At 46.0% G+C, this 21277-nt stretch overlaps 1 protein-coding gene across 3 annotated transcripts in view; it reads left to right on the plus strand.

The window, feature by feature from the left end:
• Window positions 1-11414: 11414 nt before the first annotated feature.
• The window catches only part of MYH11 (myosin heavy chain 11), a 102274-nt gene continuing 92411 nt past the window's right edge, over window positions 11415-21277 (plus strand). For all 3 annotated transcript variants that reach the window (XM_001508966.5, XM_001508794.5, XM_007666036.4), the window contains exon 1: window positions 11415-11490. The gene's annotated coding sequence lies outside the window, so the exon portion shown is untranslated. The remainder of the gene's footprint in view (window positions 11491-21277) is intronic.

Below are 21277 nucleotides of genomic sequence, written 5' to 3' on the forward strand. Positions count from 1 at the left end.
CTTCATCGTCTATCTTAATTGGATTTGACTGAAAGCTTAAGTCTTTGAAAGCATCCATTTTTCTAGGACTCAGAACTAATGGAAAATAAGAATGCTTTGGGTTACCTCTCACCCCTTTCCTCTGGAAAAAGACTATATTTAGCCAAATACTCTCTGACATTCTATATTAAATCTCCTCTTTCAACTAAAAATATGTAAGTATTAAGGAAACTCCATTTAAAAAGTAAGGTTAAAGAAAAGAAAAAGTTGTCCAAAGGGAGTTAAAAATCAGAAGACTACTGGAGTTAACCAAAAATTCCAGAAAAGCGATTGTTCTCCAAGTTGCTGATATTGTAGCCAACTGTTCATAGATAATGTTATTCTTTAAATTGCTTTAGAAATTTGAATTTTTTAACTCAAATGTCTTCGTGGATTTTTTTTGAAATAGTGAATTTTGGGGTAGAAGTAGAAATAAATAGCTCTTTTAATTTTCTCCATATAACAAAGAGGCTATTTTGCTCTATGTGGAATGTGAAGAAACAGGCATGAAGGGACAGGCTTTGAGTTAAAAAACCAGAACATATCTATCCTTTTAAAAGATCGCATTGTTCAACCTCCAATTGGTCATCAGTTATGCAACTAAAGATGAGCTATGGAAGGGCCTCTCCCACACACGTCTGATTGCTTAAATAGTTTTTTGATACAAATCAGTTTTTATTTCAAAACAGGAAGACGTATCCTGTAACTTTCAAATGTTCAAACATTCTTCTAAGTCACATTTATTGAGCGCTTACTGTGTGCAGCGCTCTGAACTAAGCGCTTGAGAGAGTACAATAAAACAGCGTCGGTAGATGCGCTTCCTGCCCACAAGAGCTTACCTGCAGTCTAGAGTGGGGGGGGGGGGGCAGACGTTAACATAAATAAATGACAGATATGTAAATTAGTGCTGTGTGTGTGATGTGAAGGTTGAACCAACAGGATTTCATTCATTCCTTCGACTGCATTTATTGAGCCGCTTGTTGTGTGCCAAGGACTGTACTATGCATTTGGGGAAGTACAATGCAATAGACAGTAACATTCCTTTCCCACAATGAGCTTACAGTCTGAGGTTGGGGGTGGGGAGGTAGACATCAATACAAATACATAAAATTATAGTTATGTATATGTGCCGACATTGAATATGTGGATTGAATGAAAGAGATGAGAATGTTTTAAGCGCTTACTATGTGCAGAGCACTGTTATAAGCACTGGGGGAGATTCAGGGTCATCAAGTTGTCCCACGCGAGGCTCACAGTCTTCATCCCCATTTTACAGATGAGGTCACTGAGGCACAGAGAAGTGAAGTGACTTGCCCACAGTCCCACTGCTGACAAGCGGCAGAGCCGGCATTCGAACCCATGACCTCTGACTCCCCAGCCCGGGCTCTTTCCACTGAGCCACGCTGGCTGAGATCTGCCAATCGTTTGCTATGTGACCTTAACTTCTCTATGCCTCAGTTTCTGCAACGGTAAAGTAGGGATTAAATCTTACTCCCTCCTTCTTAGACAGTGAGTCCCCACGTAGGGCAACTGTCCAACTTGAAAAACTACCCCAGCCCTTAGAACAGTGCTTGATCGGTGTGGCTCAGTGGAAAGAGCCCGGGCTTGGGAATCAGAGGTCATGGGTTCTAATCCCAGCTCCGCTGCTTGTCAGCTGTGTGGCTTTGGACAAGTCACTTCACTTCTCTGCGCCTCAGTGACCTCATCTGGAAAATGGGGCTTAAGACTGTGAGCCCCACATGGGACAAACTGATCACCTTGTGTCCCTCCCAGTGCTTAGAACAGTGCTTTGTACCTAGTAAGCGCTTAACAAATGTATCATTATCATTATTACTACATACTAAGCACAGTGTGGCTTAGTGGAAAGAGCACGGGTTTGTGAGTCAGAGGACGTGGGTTCTAATCCCGCCTCTGCCATTTGCCAGCTGTGTGACCTTGGGCAAGTCACTTCACTTCTCTGGGCCTCAGTTACTTCATCTGGAAAATGGGAATTAAAAGTGTGAGCCCCACTTGGGACAACCTGATTACCCTGTATCTACCCCAGTGCTTAGAACAGTGCTTGGCACATTGTAAGCACTTAACAAATACCATAATTATATTATTAACAAATGCCATAAAAAATGGTGGTCAGGGAGGAAAGAAGGGTGGGGGCAAGTGCTTTGATAAGGTATGAAAGGATGCGGGAGATCCCATCTTGAGATATTGCTGGGAAAGGTGGGAGAGTTGGAGGAGGAGGAGGGCAGAATTGGAGAGTAGTAGGGGAGATTTTAGGGCGATCATGCCTGATGGTTTCAATTTTCTCAATGAAGTGCGTGGCCAGGTCCCAAACCTCTAAGATATAACTTCAACATTAATTAGAGTAATTGGGCCCACCCAGAATGGGATTTTCTGATATCTTCCACTAATGAAAACACCTGCCACAAATTTATAGGAGCATACTCAACAAAATAGTGTATCCCTAGGATAGTTTTATTCAAATTATGCACATTTATACTTCATACATCTAGTGTGGAGGTTTTAGGATTTGACACTTTTTGCAGTGTGGTATTCCTGGTGTATTTGATCGGCAGTGATAATGGCAAAAATTTAGGTAACGATTCATGCTTCAAGACCGAAAGAGAAACAGTGATGCTAAAGGCATAAAATTCTTACACCCCTTGAATCACTTTTGGAATAGCCAGCAATCGATTATCATTTTTTAGTATTTATTAATAATAACAATAATTATTGTACTTGTTAAGCGCTTACTATGTATCAAGCACTGTACAAAGCACTGAGATAGATACAAGATAATCAGCCACAGTCCCTGTCCTACACGGGGCTCACAATCAGAACACTTGCTTAGAACAGTGCTCGGCTCATAATAAGCACTTAACAAATGCCATCATGATTAACACTATACTAAGCATTTGGGAGCCTATAATGGAGTTAGTAGCTACACTCCTCATCCTCATAGAGTTTACGGTCTCGATTAACAATCATGCTGTAGAAAATCTGCAAAAATCTGCAAAAGATTAACAAAAGTCTTATTTTTACATTTAAATATGTTACACATGATTGCAAGCGTAAGTTCTGTGGTGTTGCATATGGAAATATTATCAAGATTCATCTTAAAAATATTTCAGCCCCTCAACCGTGTTAACACTGAACCATTTGGTTTGCTCAGGAATTACAATCGTGCAGATCTAGTTTCAATAAAAACTCTAGAGTTCCATTATTTTGCATTGGGAAGATGGAACACCAAATCAATCCGTAGTGTTTATTGAGTATTTACTCTGCGCAGAGCACTACATTGACTGCTTAGAAGACTACCTTAGAGTTAGAAGACATGCTCCCTTACCCCGAAGGAGCCTACAATCAGTGGGGACAAACCAAAATAAATTGCCGGTAGGGAGAAGTAACAGTGTAAGGATGGATGCTTAAGTGCTACTGGATGTGATCATCAGATTTCCCACTGATTTTGTATGCAGTGTTTTGCAAACATTTATCTTAACACTTTCAACAATTTGATAATGTGCCTTTAGCCAAAAATCTAACACCAAAAAGAATATGCAGTATGTGCATCTCTGTACAAAATGCTGAAAATCTAACAATCAATAGGGCATCAGTAGATGGCAATCACAGCGATAAGGTCTTCAAGTCGATTATAGCTAAGCATCCAGTATTCATATCATCATCATCATCAATGGTATTTATTGAGCCCTTGCTAGGCGCAGAGCACTCTACAAAGCGCTTGGGACAGTATTATCAGGAAATGATAGTGGCTTGCTAATGAACACCTCCCCAACCCCCTCAACAAATGAGGCTTCCAAGGAAGTTTAGCTTTCAGATTCAAATAGTGTCTATAAAATACATTTTATAGAGGCAGTCGATGGCACTGATGTACTCACATGAAGTCGGTGCAACTTTTGCAGACTTTGAACCGGATGCACTGGAGCCCTGAAAACCCTTTGAGATTCTTAAATCTTGAAAGACACACAAGGGTGACATATTTCCAAGTCCCATCTGCCATTCCTGAAAGTCAAAGGAAGTTACCAGCATCAGCGTAAACGGGTATTGGACTCTTCTAATTGAAGCAAGAGACTTATCCATTCCAATATGCTTCATTGGTGGTATTCACAGACTCTTGCATAGATCCCTTACTGGAAATTGTTAAACCAAATTCAGACCGGGCCCAAGTACGTCCGATATGATGATGATTCCCAAATCTACTTCTCCAGCCCTGATTTTTCTCCTTTTCCGCAGTCTCGTATTTCCCCCTGCCTTCGGGACATCGCTTCTTGGAGGTACCCCCGACACCTCAAATTTAACATATCCAAAACAGAACTCCTCGTCTTCCCATCCAAACTTCGCCCTCCCCCCGACTTTCCCATCACTGTAGTAGGCACCACCACCCCCCCGTCTCACAAGCCAATAACCTTGGAGTTATTCCCAACTCGTATCTGTCATTCAACGCACATATTCAATCTGTCACCCAATCCTGTCAACATTGCTGCCCTCTCCTCTCCATCCAAACTGCTACCTCACTGATCACAGCACTTATTCATTCAATCATTCGTTCAATAGTATTTATTGAGCGCTTACTATGTGCACAGCACTGTACTAAGCGCTTGGAATGGACAATTCGGCCACAGACAGAGACGATCCCTGCCCAGTGACGGGCTCACAGTCTAAACGGGGGAGACAGATGGCAAAGCAAGACAGAACAAAACAAACACAACATCATCAAGATAACACAAGTGCTGCGGGGCGAGGAGGGGGGATTATGGCAGAGGACAGAAAGTAAATAATAATAATAATGTTGGTATTTGTTAAGCGCTTACTATGTGCAGAGCACTGTTCTAAGCGCTGGGGTAGATACAGGGTAATCAGGTTGTCCCACGTGAGGCTCACAGTTAATCCCCATTTTACAGATGAGGGAACTGAGGCACAGAGAAGTTAAGTAACTTGTCCACAGTCACACAGCTGCCAACTGGCAGAGCCGGGATTCAAACCCATGACATTTGACTCCCAAGCCCGGGCTCTTTCCACTAAGCCACGCTGCTTCTGCTTTGACTACTGCATCAGGCTTCTTGCTGACCTCCCTGCCTCCTGTGTCTCCCCACTCCAGGCCGTACTTCACTCTGCTTAACCGGATCATTTTTCCAAGAAACCATTCAGTCCACGTTTCCCCACTCCTCAAGAACCTCCAGTGGTTGCCCATCCACCTCTCCCCCCAACAGAAACCCCTACTCAAGCATCTTGTCCCCTCCTACCTTACCTCCCTGATTTCCTACTTCAACCCAGCCTGCACACTTCACTCCTCTAATGCCACCCATTCAGTGTACCTCACTCCCACCTATCTCACCGCCGACGCTTCACCCACGTCCTGTCTTTGGTCTGGAACTCCCTTCCCCTTCATATTTTTTCATGGTATGTGTTAAGAGCTTATTATATGCCAGGCCCTGCACTAAGCGCTGTGGTCGACGCAAGCTAATCAGTTTGGACACAGTCTGTGTCCCTCACGGGGCTCCCAGTCTTAATCCCCATTTTACAGATGAGGTTAACTGAGGCACAGAAAAGTGAAGTGACTTGCCCAAGGTCACAGAGCAGACAAGGGAAGGGTCAGGGATTAGAAATCAGCTCCTTCTGACTCCCAGGCCCGGGCTCTGTCCACTAAGCCACACTACTTCCTGCTGCTTCATATCTGACAGACTCCCCATTTTCAGAGTTTTATTAAATCCCCCCCGTAGGCTGTAAGCTCCCTTCTAGACTGTAAGCTTGCTGAGGGCAGGGAACGTGTCTACCAACTCTGTTATACTGAATTATCCCAAGTGCTTAGTACAATGCTCCGCACACAGTAAGCGCTCGATACAGTCGATCGATCGATTGATTAAAAGCACAACTCCAAGAGGCCTTCCCCGTCTAAGCCCTCATTTCCTCTTCTCCCATTCCCTTCTGCATCGTCCTTGCACTTGAACTCGCAGCCTCTATTCACCCCACCCTCAACCCTACACCACTTCTGTGCATGTCCATAATTTATTCATTTATATTTATGTCTGTCTCCCCCTCTAGATTTGTGGGCAGGGAATGGGTCTTCCAACTCTGTTATATTGTCCTCTCCCAAGTGCTTAGTAGAGTGCTCTGCATACTTTAAGCGGTCCATAAATAAATACGGATGATTGATATTTCAAAACAGAAAATCAAAAACCATCTTGTGAAACTTCAGTTTCCTTCTAAAGAGCAAAATCTATAAACAGCTAGCCTTCGAGTGCCTAAGGGCATGAAAACAAAGACATGGCCTCCACTAAAACAGCCGGTAGATTAAATCGAGTCAGAAAGAAAAGATGATAGGTCGGAGATTTCAATGACTTTTTACCAAAATAAATGCTCAGACTATAGCACGGAAATATTCCATTTAAGAGCAGAGACAAAAATCTCCCTTCCCCCAGATTTGTCACTCCTTGAAGGAAGAACCTAGAAATGATTCCATTTTAAACTTTTCCACTCAAATTCACGTAACACATATCAGTTAGTGGACTTTCAGAAACCCTGCCAAGCCATTTTGGTAAATGGTACTTTAGTGGCCGGGGAAGAGCTATTGTCTACCCTGAGTTACCAAATTTACACCTGGGTAGGAGTTTCCTCACCCAGAAGGGTCAGTCAGTCGGCCAGTCAATCAAACTTACTGAGTGCTCACTGTGTGCAGAGTACTGCCCTAAACGCTTGGGAGACTACAATATAACTATAAACAAACACATTCTGACCCGTGAGTCACTATTCGCCACCATTTAGTGATTAAGAGCATTTTCTAGTGATAGGTTAGGGACTTCGGGAGAAATATTGACTTTTGAGCCAATAGGATAATAATAGTATTGGTTAAGGTGCTCACTTTCTGTCAATCGCTACTCTAAGTGCCGGGGTCTTGTCTCGGCTTATGCCGTCGAGTCGTGTCCGACCCATAGCGACGCCATGGACACATCTCTCCCAGAACACCCCGCCTCCATCTGCAATCCTTCTGGTAGCAGATCCATAGAGTTTTCTTGGTCAAAATATGGAAGTGGTTTACCATCGCCTCCTTCTGCACAGTAAACTTGAGTCTCCACCCTTCATTCTCTCCCATACCACTGCTGCCCAGCATGGATGAGTTTTGACTTGTAGCAGATGGCCTTCTGCTCGCTAGCCGCTGGCCAAGCTAGGAATGGAGAGGATAGGCCTCTGCTTGACTCTCGCTCCCATAGTCGAGACTGGTAGAGTACTAGAAACTCTCCAGGTGCGACCCCGAGAAGAAGCGCTGGGGTACATGTAAGTTAAACATGTTGAACACGGTCCCTGTCCCACATGGGACTCACAGTCTACGTAGGAAGGGGAACAGGTATTGCATCTCTGTTTTGCAGTTGAGGAAGCCAAGGCACGGAGAAACGAAGTACGAGAAGCAGCATGGCCTAGTGGATAGAGCACGGGCCCGGGAGTCAGGAGGATCTGGGTTCTGCTTCCAGCTCCCCTACTTGTCTGCTTTGTGACCTTGAGCAAGTCATTTCCCTTCCTCTGTGCCTCAGTTACCTCCTTTGTAAAATGGGGATTAAGACCATGAGCCTCATGCTGGACATGGACTGTGTCCAACCCGATCAGCTTGCATCTACCCCGGTGCTTAGTACGGCGCCTGACACATAGTAAGTGATTAACAAATACCCTAAAAAAGTGACTCACCCAAGGTTACAAGGCAGGCAAATGGCACGAGCTGGGATCGCGACCCAAGTCCTCCGATTCCCAGGCCCCTGCTCTTTCTACTAGGCCACACTGTTCCTTACCATTTAGGTCTCAGAGTTGGGCTCCCTCCCAAAGTGCATTTCAATATATGAGGGACGAAAATGCTGGCTCCATGTATCTTCGCGATGCTGTTCACGTGACAGTTCTTTCTTTTCTTGGTTGTTATCCAGTTTAATTTAAAACATTTCAAGAAATACTGGGATTATTTTCCTTTTCTCCTTGGTGTCCACACTTCCCTTCTCCATCTCTCATCAGAAGTACTGTTTGCCCCAGTGCACTCTGTTTTGAAAGGCTGTGAAGAACCACCCCGGGTTCACCCTCCCTCCAGGGGAACAATTTCCACTCCTTTTAAAGTGCATGTTGTTAAAATGCACATGTGTGGCAGAAAGAGATGTACTGCTTTCCGAGGAGCTGCAGACAGACTTCCCGGGGGGCCAGGCCAAGCCAGGCCGGAGGTCCGGACCCCTTGGCCTGCCCCAGCTTTTCTTCTCCCCCCAACCCCTCTCTCCCTGCTCCCTCCTTCCATCTCTCTTTCATCTGTCCTGTCCTCTCTCACTACCTCCATCTCTGTCTCCCCTCTCCCTCCATTTCTGCCTCCCTCCATCTCTGTCTCTCCCTTTCTTCCATCTCTGTCTCTCCATCTGTCCAGCTCCATCTGTCTCTCCCTCTCTCCCCCTCCACCTCCTCTTTCCCCCTCCATCTGTCTCTTCTTCTCTTCCCCCTCCATTTGTGTATCTCCCTCTCTCCCCTCTCCATCTCTGTCTCTGTGTATGTCTCTCTCTTTATATATCTCTGCCCCTCTTTTTCTTCAAGCGCTTAGAACAGTGCTCGGCACATAGTAAGCGCTTAACAAATACCAACATTATTCCTGTCACTCGGTAAGGGCTTGGGTCTTTCCCCCTCAATTTCTCTATCTCCTTCTCTTCCCCTCTCCATCTCTGAAGCTCCCTTTCTCTCCCCTCCATCTCCATCTCTCTATATGTTTCTCTCTCTAAATCTCTCTGTCCCTCCTTTTCTTTCTCTCTGTCACTGCCAGAGCACGGGGCTGGGCTGTGGAGGGGGAAAAAGGATGAGCCGAAGAGAGGTGGGGGATGAGATCAATTCCCTCTAATAATAATGTTGGTATTTGTTAAGCGCTTACTGTATGCAGAGCACTGTTCTAAGCACTGGGGTACATACAGGGTAATCAGGTTGTCCCACGTGAGGCTTACGGTTAATCCCCATTTTACAGATGAGGGAACTGAGGCAAAGTGACTTGCCCACAGTCACACAGCTGACAAGTGGCTCTAAAGAGCCAGGCAGCTCGGCTCTCCCCACCTCAGTCAGGGTGTGGGGGCTCCCCCTTTTCCGCAGGCCCGGAGAGGAAAAGGGAGGGCTTGGGTCTGGGGGCTAGGTGGTCTTTCCCCCCACTCCCCCCACAACCCCAGTAGGATGCCAGGGCCGGGAGGCCGCACAGGGCCCACAGACAGGCCGGGGGGACCATATTTAGTCAGGGGGAGAGGAGAGGGCCGCCCTGCATCCGGCATGCCGCTGATGGGAATTCCTGGACCATCCTTGGTTTTCCCTTTTTGGGTCTGTCCTAGTTGGGCCCTCCGCACCATCCCGGAGCTGTTTTCCTGGGGCCAGAGGGCCCTGCCGGGGACCCACAGAGAAGAAAGGAGGGAGGAGAGGAGGGGGACGGCCACATGGGAGGGGGGTGACGAGGCCCAGAGCCCCCAGAGACTGCCTGCCCCTGGCTCTGCTCTCCCTCTTTCTCCTCCTTCTTTCTTCTTCTTCCTTTTATGGACAGAGGGAGGGCGGGCGCGCGTGCCTAGAGAAGGGGATTTTTCTCCTCTTTCTTGAAAATGACCCAAAGCTGGCCTTTCTCAAGCAGCAGAGGCGAAGCCCAGCTGCTTCGGCGAGAGGACCGGTCCCGGGAGTGGCGGGAGAGGAGGAGAAACTGCAAAACCAGACCCTCCCCGGAGCTAAGAGGGCCTCGGGTCCGTGTAGTTTCCAAGCGCTTAGTACAGTGCTCCGCACACAGCAAGCGCTCGTTAAATACGATCGAATGAACGAGAAGCCGGACAGCTCGGGTCTGCCCCTTATCGTTCCCCGGCTCCCTAGGCAAGGTGGCCTTCTCCATCACCATCGTTTGCCCCCACCCCACTAAAAGCCCCCTTAAAACTTTGGGTCGACGGCAATAAAGGTTTGGGGAGGGGATTTAGTGGGGGGCCTTGCTTCCGCTTCTCTCTTTGCTCCTGACCTTCTGGTCCCCCTCCTTGTCCCTCTCGAGCCGGGACAGGGGTTAAAGCCCGCAAGCTGGCCCGCAGCTCCCAGTTTGCAAACCTCCAAGGAAGACACCCCCCCCCCTCAAAAAAACACAAAAACCTTCTTGCCTTTCTTTTTCCAACCACGAATGTACACGGAATGGAGCTTTTCTCCCGCAGTCCCGACTACTGCTTCCCTTCTGGGGTTCGCGGAGGGGCCGAGCGGGAGGTAAAATTAGGGGGGCGGCGACTCGGAACGCGCACCTGTGGGAGCCTCGGACTGGGTGCACCTGGGACCCTTGGAGAGCACGCGTGTGGTAGCCTCGGATTGGGCGCACCTGGAAGCCTCCAAGGGCACGCACGTGGTAGCCTCGAATTGGGCGCACCTGAGATCCTCGGAGGGTACGCGTGTGGGAGCCTCGGATTGGGAGCACCTGAGATCCTCGGAGGGCACGCGTGTGGGAGTCTCGGATTGGGCGCACCTGAGATCCTCGGAGGGCACGCGTGTAGGAGCCTCGGAGAGCACGCGTGTGGGAGCCTCGGACTGGGTGCACCTGGGAGCCTCGAAGGGCACGCGTGTGGGAGCCTCGGAGGGCACACGTGTGGTGCCTTCAGACTGGGCGCAACTGGGAGCCTCGGAGAACACGAGTGTGTGGGAGCCTCGGACTGGGCGCACCTGGGAGCCTCGGCGAATACAAATATGTGGGAGCCTCGGACTGGACGCACTTGGGAGATTCGTAGGGTTCGCGTGGGGTAGCCTCGGATTTGGCGCACCTGGGAGCCTCGGAGGGGACGCATTTGGGAGCCTCGGAATGGGTGCACCTGGGTCCCTGGGATTAGGCACATCTGGGAGCTTCGGAGGGTGCGCGTGTGGTAGCCTCGGATTTGGCGCACCTGGGAGCCTCGGAGAGCACGAGTGTGTGGGAGCCTCGGACTGGGCGCACTTGGGAGCCTCGGACTGGGCGCACGTGGGAGCCTCGGAGAACACGAGTGTGTGGGAGCCTCGGACTCGGCGCACCTGGGAGCCTCGGAGAACACGAGTGTGTGGGAGCCTCGGACTCGGCGCACGTGGGAGCCTCGGAGAGCACGAGTGCGTGGGAGCCACGGACTGGGCGCACCTGGGAGCCTCGAAGAGCACAAGTATGTGGGAGCCTCGGACTGGGTGCACCTGGGCCCCTCGGAGGGCACGCGTGTGGTAGCCTTGGATTGGGCGCACCTGGGAGCCTCGGAGCTGCGCTCTCTCCACTTGCCGGGGCAGCTGTCGGCTCCCTGCAAGGGGCGGGCCGCCCGGTCCCCTTTGCCCCACGCCCCCCCTTTGCCCCGCCCTCCTACCCTTCTCCCCCACCCCCTCCCTCTTGGCAGAGACTATATAGGGAGGATGCAGAAGCAGGGGGGTTTGGACTGTCTCAGCCAGGGTCAGAGCTGCGCAGGTTCCGGAGTCTCCAGGTCCCCATCTGCTTTCCCTAATTGAGCATCTGTAAGTGGGGCTGGGGAGTGGACAGTGGGAAGGAGGGGGGTCTTCCTGGGCATAGAGAAATCCTACCTCACTGTACCTCCCAAAGGCACTGGCTTTTTAGAGGCATCATAAAAGAGAAAAAAAAAAAACCAAACTCTTGAAAGATGACTTGATTATTAGTGTCGCTTTGAGACACCGCTCAGTTCAGCAGAAAACATTTGGACCCCCTGTTCTCTGTCCCTGATGTTCCAGCAGAATAGCCGATCATCAGGATCGTCATCAACATTATTATGGTTATCATAATCTTCATTAGAATCTCTTTCAAAAATGAGACTTTAAAAATCTCTGGAAGGTTTACAGACTGTAAGGTATTTTGCCAATGTGGGACCTTAATTGTAGATAATGATGTAGACGGTTGAATTGATAAAGCGGGTTTATTCAGTAGTCCTAGGTCTATTTTATGTGTGTGTGCTTATGAAAATCATTTAGTTAAAAGTAACAGGTTACAGGTGTTTCTGGGTTTGCAAGCCTTGGGATTGATCCAGACTACTCATGAGCAATTCTATTAGGTGTCCAGTTTTTGAGCAGAGTATGTCAGAAATTCATTGTCCTTAGATGCGATTGTAAAATAGTCAGAGAAAATATTTCAGAATAGAATGCTGTGATGTCTTCATTTAAAAGTAGAGGTTAAAAGAAGGCAGATACTAAACTGTTATGTTGCCTAATCTTCCTCTGGTTGGAGTGAATTTAAGGGCTTGGAGAAACTGTTTATCTTCTGAGAGGGAACGGTGACTAATGTTCATTTATTCATTCAGTCAGTCGTATTTATTGAGCGCTTACTGCATGCAGAGTACTGTACTAATGGCTTGGAAAGTACAATTCAGTAACAGAGACAATCCCTACCCAACAGCAGGCTCATTTGAAATACTGAACTGAAAAACTGGTTAAAAAGTCAGTACAGTAGATGGCAGTACTGTAGTTTGAGCAATATCTTGGGTTGTCACAATAAAATATATTGTAAATTATTTTGTTGCCCCCTCCAAGTGCAAAATGGGAGAAAAATTTCCCCAAAATGTATCTTGCGTGATTTCTGATTAAACTCATTTTTTTGTTTAACCCCCTTATGATAAGAAAAATCTTGACCTTTTATGTGTTGTCAAAATCAGATTACTTTTCCAAATTCTGGAGTCTTTTTATTAATAATTTGGCAACGTAGTTTATGTTGATATTTAGGATGAAAGAACTGAAAGTACAAAATAGCAAATACTGGAACTTCTTGACTTGTTCTCCCACACTATCGTGGCATTCCTTTTGATGTAACCCTGCATCTTTATTATCCCATTTGTAATAGGAATATTATTCCCTACAAGGTATTTGTTTTGAATTTGTTATCATTACATTTTTGTGGAACGGCTAGTATTGAGAAGAACTTGTCCTTATATGGTAGTGTGCGTATGCCCGGCGCCCAGGGTTCTTTTCAAGTACTCAGGCTTGTTAGTTGTGAATTTCACTTTTTTAAAAGCCCATTCGCTGTCAAAGATGTGGAGCAACTTGGACGCCTAAGGAAAAGAAGGAGACGAGGTTCAGCCCTACTTTAATCATAATAATGTTGGTATTTGTTAAGCGCTTACTATGTGCAGAGCATTGTTCCAAGTGCTGGGGTAGATACAGGGTAATCAGATTGTCCCACATGAGGCTCACAGTCTTAATTCCCGATTTACAGATGAGGTAACTGAGGCACAGAGAAGCTAAGTGACTTGCCCACAGTCACACAGCTGACAAGTGGCAGAGTCGGCATTCGAACCCATGACCTCTGACCCCCAAGCCCGGGCTCTTTCCACTAAGCCACACTGCTTCTCTTCATGTATACCCTTTTGGAAGAGAAGCCCGATCTGTTGTCGGACATTATTTGGTGGAACCCGCATCACTTTTCACAACCCATAATAAATGTTATTATCTTGGAAAACGATGCCCTGCCCTGAGTACCTCAGCTACATCATATACAGAGTTTAAATAATGAATCCCTTGGGGGGGGTTGCAGTCTACCTGTTTGGCCAGTTGAGATTCTCTTCTTTAAAAAAGGAAAGAGAAAAGACAGAGTTTGATGAAAGAATTAGGAGAATCTAAAAGTGCTTTTTTTGCAGCTGCAAGAAATAATTCCAAAAATGCGAGATTGTCAACCAGCTTTAGAAGAGGAAATAAATTGGGTGGCAATTGTCCCTCATAGCCATTATTCCAGGACTGGGATGAGTCCAAGATTGGGAAATAAATTTGGTGGCGATTGCCTTGTGTATTCACTATTTCAGGATGGGATGAGTCCAAGATTTGGAACATTCCACATTAGGAGATCAGTGATACCATTCGATGGAAAGTGTTCTCTGCTGCTGCTGTGATGTCATTTTGATGAGATTTTTCTGTCTAGCCAGATATGCTGCAAACAAGCAGAGGCTACCAGGTCTGGAAAGGTCTTTCAGTGGTCATCTTGTCCATTGCCCAGCCCCCCCAGGCAGGGCTATGCCTAATCCCTCCCAGACTGTTGGATTTCCATCTCCAGCATGTTCGAACCACTCGTTACAATAGTGTTACTGCCTAGCCATAAACCACCAAATTCAGTGGGGTTTACTTCCCAATCATTCTGGCTCTCTCATGCAGGGGTGACTCTCCAAAGGGATAACACTTCTGATATAATTACAGCGTGCATTCAAAAAACAGTCAGTCCTACTTAGAATATCGTCTCTCTCCAATCAGGCTGCTAGAGAAATAACTGCAACTGAAAATGTGGAGGCTTTAGAAGAGGCAGACTTATTTTTCAACTCTTTCCTGAGGACAGGATGCTTGTGAAGAAGTAGTGTCCAGATAAGGGAGTCTAATTGCATCCTTCAGAGCAGAGCTGATTGCTGCAAAGATGCCAAATTCCAACACTGGATAGTTTATCTTTTACTAATGTCCACTTACCATTCCCCTCCTCTTGTTGACTGAATACTTACTGCATCGCCTTCCCTAGGGCTCATACATACATGCCATCTCTTGTACCAGCATCTTTCCACAAAACTGATGATGACGATGGTATTTGTTAAGCGCTTACTATGTATCAAGTACTGTTCTAAGCGCTGGGGTAGATACAAGGCAATCAGGGTGGACACAGTTCTTGCCACAGATGAGGCTCCCGGTCTTAACCCCCGTTTTACAAATGAGGTAACTGAGGCACAGAGAAGTGAGGTGACTTGTCCGAGATCCCACAGCAGACAAGTGGCGGAGCCGAGATTAGAACGCAGGTCCTTCTGACTCCCAAGCCCGTGCTCTATCCAGTAGGCTATGCTGTTTCTCTGCTTTTTATTGCTTTCATTTAGGATGGGAGGTTTCCTATCCCTTTATTTATGGGGGGTTTTTAATCTAGTACCCAAACTGACGACTCGACAGCATAAGACAAGACAAGACCCCAACAGTAACTTTCAGGTGTTAAGTATCTCTAGAGTCAAAAGCAGAATCATTCTGAAGAACGAATTTCTAAGCACCTAGATCAAGTCATCCTTTAGCAGTCTGTCCTTAGCACCTAGGAAGATGGCAATTCACTTACTCTACTTAGTCAATTCCTTATATAGATATTCGACTTAGCATCTAATGGCTCTTACCAGCTGAACCTCTGTTTCTTCCCCTGCTTCCTTTTTAGATTGTAAGCTCCCTGTGAGCGGAGACTGTGCCTTTCATTTCTACTCTATTATCCCAAGAGTTTGGTTCGATGTTCTACACACAGAATATACTCAATAAATGCTATTGATAATGTTAAATCCCGGTTCCTCCACTTGTCTGCTCTATGACCTTGGACAAGTCACTTCACTTTTCTGTGCCTCAGTTACCCCATAATAATAATAATAATGATGATGGTATTTGTTTAGCACTTACTATGTGCCAAGCACTGTTCTAAGCACTGAGCACTACCTCATCTGTAAAATGGGGATTGAGACTGTGAGCCCCATGTGGGACAGGGACTGTATCCCACCCAATTTGCTTGTATCCGTCCCAGGGCTTAGTACAGTACCTGGCACATAGTAAGCACTTAGCAAATAGCATAATTATTACTATTAAGAAAAGCATGCCACGTGGGTACTGTTCCTTTGGATTTGTCCCCTTTTTCCACCCCTCCCTCAGCCCCACAGCATATCTGTAATTTATATCAATGTCTTTCTCCCCGCACATCTGTAATTTATATCATTGTCTTTCTCCCCCTGTAGCCTGTAAGCTCAGTGTGGGCAGGGAACGTGTCTACCAACTCTGTTTTATGTTGTTCTCTTCCAAGCTCTCTGTACAGTGTTCTGTGCACAGTAAGAGCTCAGTAAATGTGATTGATTGAGAGTGTTCAGCTACGGCACATGAGACAAAATGCCCTCTTTGCTTTGGCTCTTAGGACACTAGCGCGTGGCTCAGTGGAAAGAGCACGGGCTTGGGAGTCAGAGGTCATGGGTTCGAATCCCAGCTCTGCCACTTGTCAGCTGTGTGACTGTGGGCAAGTCACTTCACTTCTCTGTGCCTCAGTTACCTCATCTGTAAAATGGGGATTAACTGTGAGCCTCACGTGGGACAACCTCATTCCCCTGTTTCTCCCCCAGCGCTTAGAACAGTGCTCGGCACATAGTAAGGGCTTAACAAATACCAACATTATTACATTCATACCAAACCAAAGAGAAATATCTCGGTCCTCATCTGGTCTACAAAGTAACGCTGCTGCTAATCTAAACATTAAAAGAAAATTAGCCATCTGGATTGACATAACACCTTTTTGATTGGATCTAAACCAGAAAATTATTAAATGACTCTGAGGCAAAAACCCATCTCTCTTTTACCCGAAAAAGCCAGGTAATTGAAGCTAATGTATCATTTTGGGCCCTGAATATTCAGATAATTTGCTATATAGGCTTCCCTTTTGGGATGTCAGGAGATTTCCTGTAAACCAGTGAAGTTTCATGCAAACCAGTGAAAGATTCCTAAAGCCAATGAAGAACTTTCTCAGTCCTTTAGTTCACCGAGCCAAACACCAAGAGCCCCAAAGTGAATATTCACTGACTTACTGAAGCCTGCCCCGTCGAAGAAACCACTGTATCAAGCACTTGGGAGAGTGCAAGGAAACAGAATTGGTATTCATATAATCATATTTATTGAGTGCTTACTGTGTGCACAGCACTATAATAAGTGTGATAGACACGTTTCCTGTCCACAGTGAGCTTACAGTCTAGATAAAGTTAGGCAGGCTGGCACAAAGTCATAATTACATCCATTTATTTATTCGTTTTTGCTCACTTTCATTTTTACCCATTTTCTTGTTTCATATTTGTGTGTGTGTGTGTGTATATATATATATATATATACACACACAATTCACATCTACCCCATTAAATGTAGGCTCCTCAAGGCCAGGGACTGTGTCTTCCAACTTGTACTATGTGTTCTGAAACACCAATCAATGAATCAATCAGCGACATTTATTGGTCACTTACTGTCTGCAGAGCACTGTACTAAAAGCCCCGGAGAGTACCATACCTTAGAAGAGATGAAGATAATCCCTGCCCAGAAGGAATCTACAGACTAGAGGGAGAGGCAGACATTAAAATGTTACATAAGTGCTGTGGAAGTGGGGAGAAAATCAAAGCGCTTCAGAGGTTCAGATCTAAGGGCATAGGCGACACAGAAGGGAAGGCAAATAGGGGAAGTTAGGGCTTAGTTAAAGAAGGCCTCACAGAGGAGATATAACCAAAGGAGGGCTTTGAAGATGGGGAGATAATACAGTGCTGTGTACACAGAGCTCTTACTAAATACTGCTGCTGCTGCTGCTGCTGATAAAAGTGAGGCTCCCCCGCTCCTCCTCGCTTGGTTCACCACCTGAGCCCTCATTTCCTCCTCTCCCACTCCTTTCTGCATCACCCTCACGCTTGGATTTGCATCCTTTATTCACCCCTCCCTCAGTCCCACATCACTTATGTATCTATCTGTAATTTATTTATTTATATTAATGTTTGTCTCCTCCTCTAGCCTGTAAGTTGGGTGTGGGTAGGGAACTTGTCTACAAACTCTGTTATATTGTCTTAGTACGGTGCTTTGCATATGGTAAGCGCTCAATAAATACCACAGAACGGGACAAGATAAAATGTGATGTTTTGGCTGGAAATTATCTTCCACTGTTATCCTGACAAAAACTAAGCAATGAAAAATGCACCTCTCGGGGCTTCTCACCCATCAGCCCCCCAAACCCCATTCTCTCTTTCTGCTATAACCTCCTTTTCTTTAGACTAAAGAAGTATTAGCAGGTCATAATTGTCAGAATCATTGGTGAAATGAAAGGCAGCATCCTCTTAGTAAGGAGAACTGGGCTTTCTCTCCTTTTTTGGAGAACAACCTGCTCTTTGCTGTTGATCTCAGCTTTGCTCTCAGGGACCACATTCTGTGGTGATGAGAGCAAGCCTCTGGGATCAAAGGCTCCTGGGTTCTTTTTCTGCCTTTCTCGTTTGCTTCTGAGTGGTTTGAATCGAGGTGTTTTTTCCCTTTAAGAACATAAGGACTGTGTAAAGGGCCCCAGAACAGTCAGGGAGGAGAAATTTTTTCTTGCTAGAATCCTAGAGAAAACACTTTGAAGAAAACAGAAATTATGGAATGGCAGATTCAGATTTAAATCCTTTCTTCCTCTTCTGCCTGATCTCCCATGAAGTTTAGGCAGAAAGCAAATAAGGAAAAGTGCTTAGATTTGAGGAATGATTCATGGTTCCCTTTTATCAGACCAATCCTCCAGGGACACAGGAGCCCCTTTCTTACTGAAGTTTGTCGAGTGGAAGGATCTATGTGACTTGTCTTGTTTTGTTTTTTTCTGTTTCAAAAAGGTCAAGCTTCTCTCCTTGGACTAAGTGTTTTTTGGCCATTCCAGTGGTTTTGCAAAGTTTAGTTGTGTTCTGCTATTGGAAGATAGTTCCCTTTCTAGGAGCTGAGCATGTTGTCCCCCTTCTCAAAAATCTCCAGGTGTTACCTGTCAACATCTTTATCAAGTAAAGGCTCCTCACTATTGGTTTCAAAGCTCTAGGTGGCCCCCTACTACCTCACCTCCCTTCTTTCCTTCTACAGTCCACTCCACACACTCCGCTCCTCTGCCGTCGCTAACCTCCTCACCGTGTCTCGTTCTCGCCTCTCCCGTCGTCAATCTCTGGCCTGGAATGACCTCCCTCCTCAAATCCGCCAAACTAACACACTTCCCCCCTTCAAAGCTCCACCGAAATCTCACCTCCTCCAGGAGGCCTTCCCAGGCTAAGCCCCCCTTTTCCTCTGCTCCTCCTCCCTTCCCCATCACTCTGACTCGCTCTCTGTGCTCTACCCCCCTCCCTGCCCCACAGCACTTGTGTATATATGTACATATTTATTATTCTATTTATTAATGATGTGTTTTTATCTATAATTCTATTTTATATTGATATTGTTGATGCCTATTTACTCGTTTTGATGTCCGTCGCCCGTCTTCTAGACTGTGAGCCCGTTGCTGGGGAGAGATTGTCTCTATTTGTTGCTGAATTGTACTTTCCAAGCGCTTAGTACAGTGCTCTGCACACACTAAGGGCTCAGTAAATACGATTGATTGAATAAATGAATGAATGAATGCCTTAGCCGGGCCCCTTCCGCTGTGGAGTGAGGGGATTTAAGACTATTTAGTCTGCTTCTGCAAAGTCAGTGCCCACAATATAGACAAGTCTAAGAATCGGAAACTTTCTCATGTGACTTTGAAGAAGCCAAATCATTGCCACGACCTTCACTGTAACCTCCAAAATATTTCTTTCTGGAGTCCTAATAGTCACTGTGTAAGATAACAGCCGGCTTCATATATCGTTATTCTGATGGAGCATGTTTTGTAAAGCAGCAATGTGCTATGGATGAACTGTTCACAACAGACTGTCAGACAAAGATTCCACTCCTACGGTTAAAAGTCCAAGAGAGTGGGGAACTTAGAAAGAAGTGACTTTTGTCATTCCGGAGCGAGGAATTAAATTAGCTTATAAAAGATCAGCCTCCCTCTGTTATACATCTGTCCATGAAGCAGCTGGAACTCCATCAACGAATGAGTCTGTAAGCTGCTTGTGGGCAGGGATCATGTCTACCGACTGTATTGTCCTCTTCCAATTGTTTAGTACAGTGCTCGGCACACAGTAAGCCCTCAAAAAAAAAATCTCTGATGGATCAACTGCTTATAGAACTGAAAGACACTTCAGGAAAATGCCCGGTCTAACGTCCTCCTCCATGAAATGGTGATGTGCAGTAGGAGTTCACGTGGCCAAATTGCCTCTTAAGGGTGATTTTTTAGGGGGGAGTGGCAGTATTTGTTAAGTGCTTAGTATACGCCAGGGACTGGGCAAAGCACTGGGGTAGGTTCAAATCAATCGAAGTGGACACAGTCCCTGTTCTTCATAGTGTTCACATATTAAACCCCATTTTAGAGATGAGGTAACTGAGGACTAGAGAAGTGAAGTGACTTGCCCAAGATCACTCAGCAAACAAGTGGTGATGCTGGGATTAGAACCCAGTCCTTCTGACTCCCGGGCCTGTACTCTATCCGTTAGACCTCACTGGGAAGCATTTAATCATGCTTTGCAGAGAGTTACCAATCTTCATATTAATGTCTGTCTCCCCTCTCTAGACTGTAAGCTTGTTTTGGGCAGGGAATGTGCCCGCGAATTCTTTTGTATTGCACTCTCCCAATTGCTTAGTACAGTGCTCTGCACAGAGTCAGCACTCAATAAATGTGATTGATTGATTGGGACAGTAGTGAAGTATTTCTATATAGTCCACTCTTGGTTTTCTGTTACAGTGAGGTCAAAGAAACTATCTTGGGATAATTCAGGTCCACAAGTAAATCCCAATTTTCATTTTACCCATATTTTCTCCATCCAATATAATAATAACTATGGTATTTGTTAAGCACTTACTATGTGCCAAGCACAGTACCAAGCGCTGTGGCAGATACAAGGTATTCTGGGGCTCACAGTCTTGATCCCCATTTTGCAGATTTAAGCAGAGCAGTTAAGGAAGAACAGTGATATTTGTTGAGTGCTTATTATAGTAATGTTAATGTTGGTATTTGTTAAGCGCTTACTATGTGCAGAGCACTGTTCTAAGCGCTGGGGTAGATACAGGGTCATCAGGTTGTCCCACGTGAGACTCACAGTCTTCATCCCCATTTTACAGATGAGGGAACTGAGACACAGAGAAGTGAAGTGACTTGCCCACAGTCCCACAGCTGACAAGTGGCAGGGCCAGGATTTGAACCCATGATCTCTGACTCCCAAGCCCAGGCTCTTTCCATTGAGCCACGCTGTGCAGAACATTGTACTAAGCACTTGGGTAACACAAAGCAGCTGAATCTTCAGAAGAAAAGTTCTAGACAAATAGAGACTGTGAGTTCCTTATGGTTAGGGAACATGTCTATCAACTCTGTTGTACTCAACCAAGCCTTTAGTACAGTGCTCTGCACACAGTAAGTGCCAAATAAATACCATTGATTTATTGTTTGATTGACTTTGATTCCAAAAATAAACTCCAGAAGACTAGGACTGCATTATATTCAGAGACTTCATGACCTGGGGCACATAATTGCACCTCAAGCTCAAAGTAGACAACTCATAAATACCTCCCTGCTCCTTTCCATCTTATTGTCTCCTTTCCCATTTTAAAATCGTAGCTCAAGGTTCCTTTCCTCCAGGGACCTTCTCCAATCCACCAACACCATCTGTGACCCTTATCCACTCCCTACTCAATTCATCCTTGCGATGATATCTGTGGGGAA

This window comes from Ornithorhynchus anatinus, chromosome 2 (genome assembly GCF_004115215.2).
Source record: "Ornithorhynchus anatinus isolate Pmale09 chromosome 2, mOrnAna1.pri.v4, whole genome shotgun sequence".
Taxonomy (NCBI): domain Eukaryota; kingdom Metazoa; phylum Chordata; class Mammalia; order Monotremata; family Ornithorhynchidae; genus Ornithorhynchus; species Ornithorhynchus anatinus.